This window comes from Anas acuta, chromosome 1, assembly GCF_963932015.1.
Source record: "Anas acuta chromosome 1, bAnaAcu1.1, whole genome shotgun sequence".
Classification (NCBI taxonomy): Eukaryota; Metazoa; Chordata; class Aves; order Anseriformes; family Anatidae; genus Anas; species Anas acuta.
Window position 1 is genome coordinate 104,226,833 of NC_088979.1, and position 9,809 is coordinate 104,236,641.

General features: G+C 36.2%; 1 long non-coding RNA gene across 2 annotated transcripts in view; it reads left to right on the forward strand.

Moving 5' to 3' along the window:
* LOC137860624 (uncharacterized) overlaps nt 1-9,346 on the forward strand; it is a 34,601-nt gene extending 25,255 nt beyond the window's left edge. Inside the window, exons 4-5 of one of the 2 annotated variants that reach the window (XR_011099103.1) lie at nt 310-339; nt 3,774-9,346. This is a non-coding gene — a long non-coding RNA (uncharacterized lncRNA). The remainder of the gene's footprint in view (nt 1-309; nt 340-3,773) is intronic. The other variant, XR_011099101.1, reaches the window with a different exon arrangement.
* Nucleotides 9,347-9,809: the final 463 nt, after the last annotated feature.

Consider the following 9,809-nt stretch of genomic DNA (forward strand, 5'->3'; position numbering starts at 1 on the left):
AGCTGTAGGAAGCTTGTGTAGCCTGGAGCTGAGGTAGTGAAGAAGTGGGAGACCCAAATTCATAGATCACAGGCTTGAGGCACTAACTTTTAAGTTCCTCCATCACTGGGGTCACTCATTGTAGCTGAGAGAGTGATTTCATTCCTCCTGGTTCCAATACATATGTTATTACCTCACACCATATAGGACAGCTGTAATGGGATATAGTGAGAGACCCTGAAGCCTAGTGGCTTAGTCTTGCCAGGTTCAGCAGATACGGGTCCACGTAGAAGAGTGAAATTAACTCTTTCATCTCTCACATTTTCTCAGTGATTGCCCTAACCACAGTGCTAGCAAAAGGTGAGTCTCAGACCTTCTGCTTTTTAGAAGCAATTTTTTGTGTGGTGGGGGAGTAAAGGGAGAAGATAGAAGAAATCATTTTGATGGATTTGACCCAAGTTTTTGGCTGTTTTTCAGGTCAGATTAACCTGGGTTTGTTTGTTTGTTTTAATGAATATGTTATTTGTCTATATGTGTCTGATTTTCTCTGATGTGGTCAACAGTAAATGATGCCAGTAAGGTGATGAATAGTATCCATCTATCTTACTAGATGGTCAAAATAAATGATCTGATGAGTTAATTAATGTAGGTGTACCCCAGCAATGTATCTACTGCAACCATAACAGATTCACCCCTGAGCAAATGGAAACAGAAGGAAGGCTGCCAAATGTTTTGGAGCCATTGGATATTACTCCAAGAATGAGTAAGCTTCTTCACCAGTATTTCTCAGTCTCAGTCAGATCTAGATAATCAAAGGCCAGACTTTTCTATAACAATTAACTATTTGGATAAGGAATCAAAAGAAACAGAATTTCTTTTTAGAGTAGTGCTTCTCTCTTAATTGATGAAAAATGTATTATGTCAAAGAATTCAGTATTGCAAAGGCATTTGCTAAAATTCTGAAAATCCTTGAATTTATTTAAAGTGCTATCAGCCCTTTTTTGATTATTCAGTTTAGACAAATCACTGTGCACTGGTAGATCATCTAAACTGAATAACTGTTTTCCTCTTCAGAGTTTTTGCATTTATTTGACTCTGAAATTTTGGGACACAAATCAAACATGGAGAGAAAAAGATGGAGTAATTCTTAAAATTACTTCTAACTATTACTGGAATAGGAACTTAGCCAAAACCTGAGGGGAAAGGAGTAAACAAAACCAAACCAAAACAAACAAACAAAACAAAAAGCAGGGGCAATCAGTGTTTGTTCTCTTCATAATGTGAACCATTATTTAACCAGAATGTGAATGTGTGATGTAATTGACAATTGCATCTTGCATATCCTTAAACTTGAAATTGTTATGAAGATGTTTAGGTCTTAGCATACCTTCATTTTCCTTTTTGCTGTTACAGTGTAATGATGCATATAATACAGTGATGTACAATGCAGATGGATTAGTCTTAAAATGAATGGAATAGAATTATGATAACATAGTGGTTTTTCTGCCAAGCAAGGTGTGAAACTATCATGTTAAGGATGATTTATAATTATTTATTTTTTGCAAGTGCTGCCAGTCAGGTACTGTCTTGTCAAAATAAGCTTGTAAAAGAAAAATAACAATAGAAATCTTGAAAAATAAGAATTCTCTGAGAACACTAAAAGTATTTTGTTAAGTAAACCAAGTATGCCATCTCTATAATACTTGATTGTCTGTTGGTTCATGCCTCTTCTTTACTCAGGAAGAATTACGATAACTGCTCAAAACAAAAGAAACATATTTGAATCTTGATTTCCATTTCTTTTGAAACTTGATTATTCCTGTAGTAAAAAGTGATTTTTTTTTTTTTTTAATTTTGTTGGAGTTTTGTGTGTGTGTGTGTGTGCACACGTATGTGCTGTCCTTTCACAAAATAGTGTGTGGGAAGGTTTATGGCCAGTTCTTAATATAGGACATTTTCCAGCCATGCAGAAAGAGAAAATGATGATAAACTGTGATAAGTGGTGTTTCATCATCTTTCTTATTTGTATTTCAGTAGCATCCAGCAATCTGATTTAAGGACAGCACTGTGGAAAGCACCATGTGAACACATGGCACAAGATAGACCTTGTCCAAAAAGAGCTTATGATCCAAATAAAAATAACTATAAAGAAGAGAATTGACTCGCCATAGGCCAGATTTGTTGGTTTCCCTTTTGGTCCTCTGACTCACATCACCTTTCATAGTACACACCTCATATCTGTTCTGACTAATTTCATCTGGTAATTTGTGGGTAGCATGAAATCATGTGTGCATTGCATAAGTAATTCAACCGTAGTGTATTTTCTTCAAAATAATTCTGGCATAATTACTCAAGCACATAAAATGGTCAATAAATAGGACATAGCAAATGTAGTTTCTGTAACAAAATTCAGTTGTTCCAGTGATTATGAACAAATTTGGTGTTGAAATAAAATTATTTAGGTTTCTCTCGAGAATGGAGCCAAAGTAAAACAATTAGTAGCATTCCAGAGAAACCAGAATTTCGAACATGTGAAGAATGGGAATTAGTTGTTCATATTCCAGGAGCAATTACTCCCATGGACCTCATATCTCTTAAATCAGCTAGAAGACCATCTGCTCCAAAGGATTTATCAAATGCTATATTCCTGCTTAAAGTAGTGTTAGGTAGTCAGTTATACTTCTCTTTACCTCCTTTTTTGCTGAAAAGGTTTCTAATGTGCCATTAACCTGTTAAAAAATTTCATAATGAATCTCCAAATGAAACAAAACATAGCTTGCTGTGTCATCACACCCAAATGCAGGCTTCATTTATAATGGTTCCAAAGTCTGCTGTGTCTGAAACATAAATATATAAATAAATTAAAATAATCTGCTGTGAACTAAAAAGTACCATACTCCTTTGCTTTTTTATCTTGTGCTAGTCTGTGATGTAAGGAAAACAGGATCAACTCTTTGACTGGGCATCTGGTTTACAGTTTTTCAAAAATTGGAAAGTTTGTATTTTCAAGCTTCTGCAATTATAATCATCTTAAAAACATTTTTTTTTCAAAACTACTCCTGCTCTGAACAATTTCAGCCCACACAAATCAGATTCTACATTCCTGCTTTACCTCTTACCACGAGAGCTCAGGTAACTAGAAATATTGGTCAATGATGAAAGCACAGTCCTAAAAATAGATATAATGTAAAGCATATGTTGTAAATTCCTTGTTTCTGCATGAATATGTTACATCAACATCTTTGCTGTAAACATTTCATGTGTAGGATATTCCTCTTTCATCAGAGTTTTTGTACTTGATCATGGTCATTTGCCTGTTTTCCTGTGCAAATGAGGGCATATCCTTGGGGCCAGGCTCACTGCAGCAGATTTCTGGAGCTTTGGAGTTTACCATGAAATCCAGAGCCATCTGCGTCTATCCTTGTGATTTGACAATTGCAAGATAACCCGTGTTCCTGGTTGCTTGTTTTCTGCTAAAAAGCGTTTCTGCTTATTAGGAAATGTGTGTTAGACTGACACTAGAATTTGGCACACGTCTTTGGGTTAACTTGGCCAAAGTGATTTATAGCTGTTTGTTCATGACTAGCATCTATTAGTGGAAAACGCTCTAAATAAAATCTCATGAGAGGCGAGCACAATAGGGGATTGTTAAGGACTATCTGCACAGCCAGTGCCCCTGCCATCACTAAGTGCAGGGACAATTACATGGTGGCTTTCCTCTGGTCATGTAACCATATAGTTAGGGACCTTTTATATTTCCTTACTAATCTTACATTTCCTTCCCGTATTTTCAGGGATGGATAGAATTCAGCCATCAGCACTGAATAGCTGCTGTGCAGAAGGACTGAGCCAAATTATGGACTGCAATCTGATGCCGTTCCAATGATTAGCACCTGATCCTCACGTAGTCCTATTAAAACTTCCTAATGTAGTAAGCATGAGTAAGCATATCATTATCTGTTCCTGGTTGAGCATGAAACCTTCACGTCTGATGGCATCTCTCATTTAGTGGAAATGAATGCTTTGTCCTGTACATCAAATGAGGGGGGGAGGGAAATGGGCGACAAATGGTCTTCCTACCTTCAGCTGAAGAGAATGCTTGGATCATAGTCTCTTTATCCTCTGCTAAAGTACTTTGTAGATAATATAGGAGCTAAACTGTATTACAGGAACAGGGAGAGTTCAGAATGAAAACTGGCCATCTGAATAGATATGAAGTACAATAAGTACTGACTGCTAACTTTGTGACAAGCTCAGTAATGACAGCCTTTATATTTTCCCTGTTTCATGTCTACTGTAAACATTTTTCTCTTGTGAAATTGTGAAGGCAAGTATCCCTTGCCTACCCTACTCGGAAAGCTCCTGATGTGATAGGACACTTTGCATCAAATTTTCTAAGCTTGTTGAGATAGCTACTAGGCCTTAGAAATAAAGACAAACACACATGGTAAACATTAGCACCAGTGTCATTGGCTCTATACCAAGTTATCAGTCTGAAAATATGTCTAGATATCTAGGAGCATCTCTGTCAAATTTGGTAACTGATACTGATGAGAACTGTGGCTTCTGTGTTGTTTTTGTTGTTGTTTTTTTTTTTGTTTTTTTTTTTTTTTTCTGGTTGTAGTTGTTGGTTGTTGTTGATTTTGTTTTGTTTTAACTTTATTGTGGTTTTCTTACCAAGAAAAAAAATAGAAAAAATTTCATCCAAACCCATTTGGCCCTCTTCCCTGTTCAGCTGCTCTACTAATCAATACCAAGCTTGCTTCCAATGTACTTTAGGGAGCTACATAGGCATTTTACAGCCACAGTAGTGTGGTTTTACCTAAAAAGATGCAGTATTTAAAACCAGATTTAAAAGGTTTAACAGAAGTCTCATATCAAGCAAGAAACAAAACCACTAACCTGTTACTACCCTTCTCTCCTCCTGTGCCATAAAATCATCCAGCTCTCCTTCTCTTCAGCCATTTATTTCTCTTAGTATGAAATCATATCTGTGCATAATAATATTAATACAGTTATATTTTAATGAGAAAAATACTGTAAAATGTAGTAAAAAGAACTAGTTGTTTAAATATATATTTTTTTTCTACAGTCTTATATGTTTCAGAAAGTTTCTCCGGTCCTCCAATGTCTCCCTCAATTTCTCCCCAGGTATGAAAATAAGCATAGCCAAATATTAATCCTGGTGTTCATCTTAAAAGTAATAGATTCTTTTTGGCTTCATAGAGCAAGGTTTAATTAAAAGAAGAAAATAAAAACAATTTTGAAACTACACATTAAATACTTGGTGAACACCGTAAATACTTCTCTTGTGTGCAAGATAAAGGGAGAGAACAATTGGAGTGGTTTCAAAAGGCCACCAGATGAATAAAGGTGTTGTCAGGAAACAGCAAATCACTTTAAGTACGTTACAGGAATACTTCACCTTTCTCAGAAACACTGAGCATAGGCCATTTTCAAGAATCTCACCAGAACTTGTTAATCTTAATTATGTACATTAGCCCATGTTAGGAAGATGGATCCTTCACAAAGCATGAATACTTTTTTGGCCTTTCAGCATTAAAGTCTGTTACACGTTCAGTGGAAGCCTAGTTTTTATTTTTAAATAATCTCAAGAAAGCTGTTACTGCTGTTACGTACTGGTATTTTGTGACTGTGCAACAGCATAAAAACTGCATGGGAGTTTTATGGCATGTTGTAGCACAAAACATAATTTTTAGCACAATGGATGAACATTGTGCTGGATCCTATTACTTTGGTATGCAATTAATAGAAAAACTTGTGCTGTGTGTTTGATTTAGTGACTTATAATGCCTTGTAGTAGATAACTAGCTAGCAAAGCCTTCCCCATGAAGTCCTCCTAGGAGTAGTTGCAGTGGTAAATCTCACTTTCATCAATGAAAACTACTTAGGAGGAAAGATTTATGCTAAACTGATTTGTGTTTGCAGCCCTATTCAAAACTATAACCAGGTTTCTCTCATTACCTACTTTTCACATTAGAGTAGCTGTTGCTATCATAACCTCCATCCCTACCCCCTTCACGGCTTATTGTCTGTTTTCACACTCCTCCTTGCTTTATAATCACTCACTCACACTCATTTATCACTGGCTTACTCTGTCCTGCCTACACTATCTCCCATTTTTGTCATGGTGCGCTGGTACATTACAAATACAATTAAACCTTTTACGATACTGCAGCTTTTGGCTGATGCATCCCAGCTTCAAGGTTGAAAGATTTCTGGTATTACCACTGATATCAGTTCTTTCCCATTTATCGGCAGTGTACGGACTAATGCAGAAGTGTTGCATTAATTAAAGGAAGCATCCAGTAATGCTGCTGTTTTTGCCGGTCTGACACTGAATTGGAGCTTGATGCCTGCTCATGTTTTAAGAGCCATTCATCACACATGTCATCCCAAAGCAGCCAGCTGTCTGAGAAAAGCCTCATTTGCATTTCATCAACTACAGTCCCTCTTCTCCCTACCTTTTGTATGGTGCTTTGGCTTTTTTTTTTTATTATTATTATTATTTATTTATAAGAGCTGCTCTTCAAAAAGCAGATTAGATAAAATTAGTGTTCAATTTAGAAATATGATTTTCTTTAGTTCAGAGGTCTTGCAGTTGATCTGAGTGGAAAAAAGGTGTCATACAAACATAGCCATGCAATCTGTCTGTATAAAGAAATTAATGTATTTTGGAAGAAGACAAAGACTTTTATGATGGATGGACTACACCTCTATTAGTTCTGTACATTAAGCTGTTAGAATTAATAAAACATTTCATTTATTTTGAAAGTTCCTTAAAGGAGATGGAATTTTTAAATCTCAGCAGCTCTGAATGATTCTACATTATGGGTTTTGATTTCCTTTATTGTTAGACCGAAATTGTATGTGTCAGGTTATATTGAAGCCATTTTAGGAGGCCAAAGAACATGCAAAACCATCTCAGTGTGTGGAAACCACCTAGAGAAAAGAGAATGAAATCATAAGCTCGCACTTTCATTCAGTGACTGACTTGATGAACTAATTTTTACTTTTGTTGCTTTACTGAATAGAGCAGAATCTGAAAGCAAATACATCTCTACTATATAGCAAAATGATGGAAACGCAAATCTCTCTGTATATGTCTTTATATGTTAAATAAGGAATGTTATAGATACAGGTATATATGTGGTTGATATATGTGGTTGTCTGTCTCAATTGCTGGTTTTGCAGAGTATCAGGGTTGGTTTAGCAAAACAAAAACAGTCCAAACTGGGATCCTATGTCCCTTCAGCTAAATGGCAAAAAAAATACAGAGAAATTGCAGTTTAATATGGTGTAGTTTCCAATTTTAAAATATAGAAAATACCTATGTCTAGGCCGTATGTTTTCCAAATCTTTTGTTCCTTTAACTAGCACCAAAAATCTGTTCTTCCACACAGTGAACGAGATGCATCTTACATAGCCATCATGATTGAAGCCATTATCTGTCACCAATGGAGAGAAACAGAGCCATGTCTCTACAATAGGTGTCTACACCCAAATCTAATTTGATGGGCAGATGCTCTGGGATGTGCTGGGGTATTAAGTGTGCCTTGCATTTTTGCTGTCCAGACTTCAGAGGGGTATGTACTTGTTCCTGGACCTTATTCTAACTGCCTACAGAAATGGCTGGAGTATATATCTGGAGAGATCCCACAGTTGTCATATAAATGAAATAACTGGAACTAGATGATTAATTATTAGAGAACTTGAGATGAATTCATTGTCACGTGCATATTATATGCTAAGGTATTGGGCAAAATCCAATACTTAGCAGCACCTAGATAAATATTAAACAACAAATACATAATTTCAGGCATATATACTTAAGTCCTGTTCATTTCAACAAGGTTTAGGAAGTGAGTGTTTTGCTGAATAGGCTGTATGGTTGAACTGTTGGAAAAAAAAAAAAAAAGCATATTTGCGTAGGTTGTACAAATGTTAATTTCTATTTATTCCGATTTTTCTTACATAGCTGCCACGTGGATGGACATAGCCAAGGAGTGTGCCATTTCCTCTTACATCACTGGAGTCAGAAAGTTGTGGCCATAGCTGCTTTCTTCTTTTGGTGCTATGTTCATGCTACATTTGAGCAAAGTACTGCAACAGTAGCAAGGCTTTTGTATGTGGATGACTTGCCTTTGTACTTTTTCAGCCATGGAAAAGGATACCCACTGCAGCATCGGGTGTGCACTGGGCATCATCTCTGTTTCAGGCTATAGCAAGTTGTTGTGCATGATGCATGCAAACCTTCTACCAGTAATTTGAGGAGTAATTTCAACAAGTTTGTTCATCAAAAGTGCCTTCCTATCTCTCCAGTCTGCTTATATCTATCTTTAAGTTTTTAATCTGTTTATATTTCAGAGTGCACAAAAGCAGGAGAAATATAAGTCTTATATAGATCTATTATTTTTATTATCCTTTTAAAGAATCATTATTTTAGGTTATGGGAAGACAAAGCCTCAGAGAGAACGTTTTTGTGATACATCCAGTTGTAGCCCCTCCTTGTCCCAGTTTTTCTTCTGCTACACACACCACAGCTGTTCTTTGTGTGACACTGTAGCTGTTCCCACAATTTCCACCAAAGAGCTGGAAAAAGCAGTGACAGTTGACTTAACTTTTGCAGGTGATTTAACTTTAATGTGTTTGTATCTGTCATCCTTTAAACTGCTCCTCCGTGGAGCTATTTAATATCACATTTGGAAGTGTGCATGGTAAGAGAATTTGAATGTACCTATAATACTTTAATGTTTCTTATAATTTTTCAAATGACTGTCTTTTAAATAGTATAGAAATAAAGATTTTAAAATAAAATTGATTTCAGTGTCTTAGTTTTAGCATATTATTTACTATCTCTATGGATCTATGATCTCACCAATGACTTTAAACCAAGCATGTGTATATCTTTATTGTTAAATAACACAAAAAATTGTCTTAGTTATTTGGTATCTGCTTTGAATTTAGAGCTTTTTAATGATTATATTTTCAACCTAGTTAATCACTTATGTATTCCCTAAATTATAAAACTTCTCTCTTACCCTGATATGCATATATATAGCTTGACTCACTTTAGTCTTAATACATCATTTTTTGTTAATGTGATTAATGCTTTTATATAGGGATTATTACCAGAATCAGACCTGCTTTCAAATTCTTTAAAAGTTGTCATCTCTTTTTTTTGTTCAATTTATCAGATACACAATTATTATACGTTTTTCTCAATCTTGGAGCAAAATATATATACACATAACCTTATCTCTATTTCCAGCTGGAAAATAGGAATTATTTGTAAATGTAATTACAGAGGATTGATTCCTAATCAAATTAAAAGACTTGGAAGCCATATCCTGTGAACTCAATTGTCATTTAAATAGCATCTGAATTGGTACCTGAATAGCCTAATAGTTCTGAAGGCAAAGCAATGATGTTGGTCCTTCAGAAAGCAATGACATACAGAACTGAGCAAATATGTGATAGCAACATCATTTTATGTGAAGAGTTTACAGCCTACACATACGGGATTAGACTGGGTATGTGAGGAGAGGCAGAGGCAGCCTGCAAGAGTGAGGAATGAGAGAGGCAGCTTAGAGCACTGTGTGTGGGAAGCTGCTTTACATATAAAAGACAGCCTGGGAAAGCCAGGCAGGAGAGAGGAGGTTGAGGGGAAGGGTGCCTGGTGCCTGTGCCCGTGCGGATAAGGAAGGCCCCTGGCTTGAGTGGAGAGGAAAAGGTTTTGTGCCATGAGTGAAGGGAAGGATGGGGGAACACGGGGGCAGTAGCATGCATGTGGTGATGCCCATACCTTC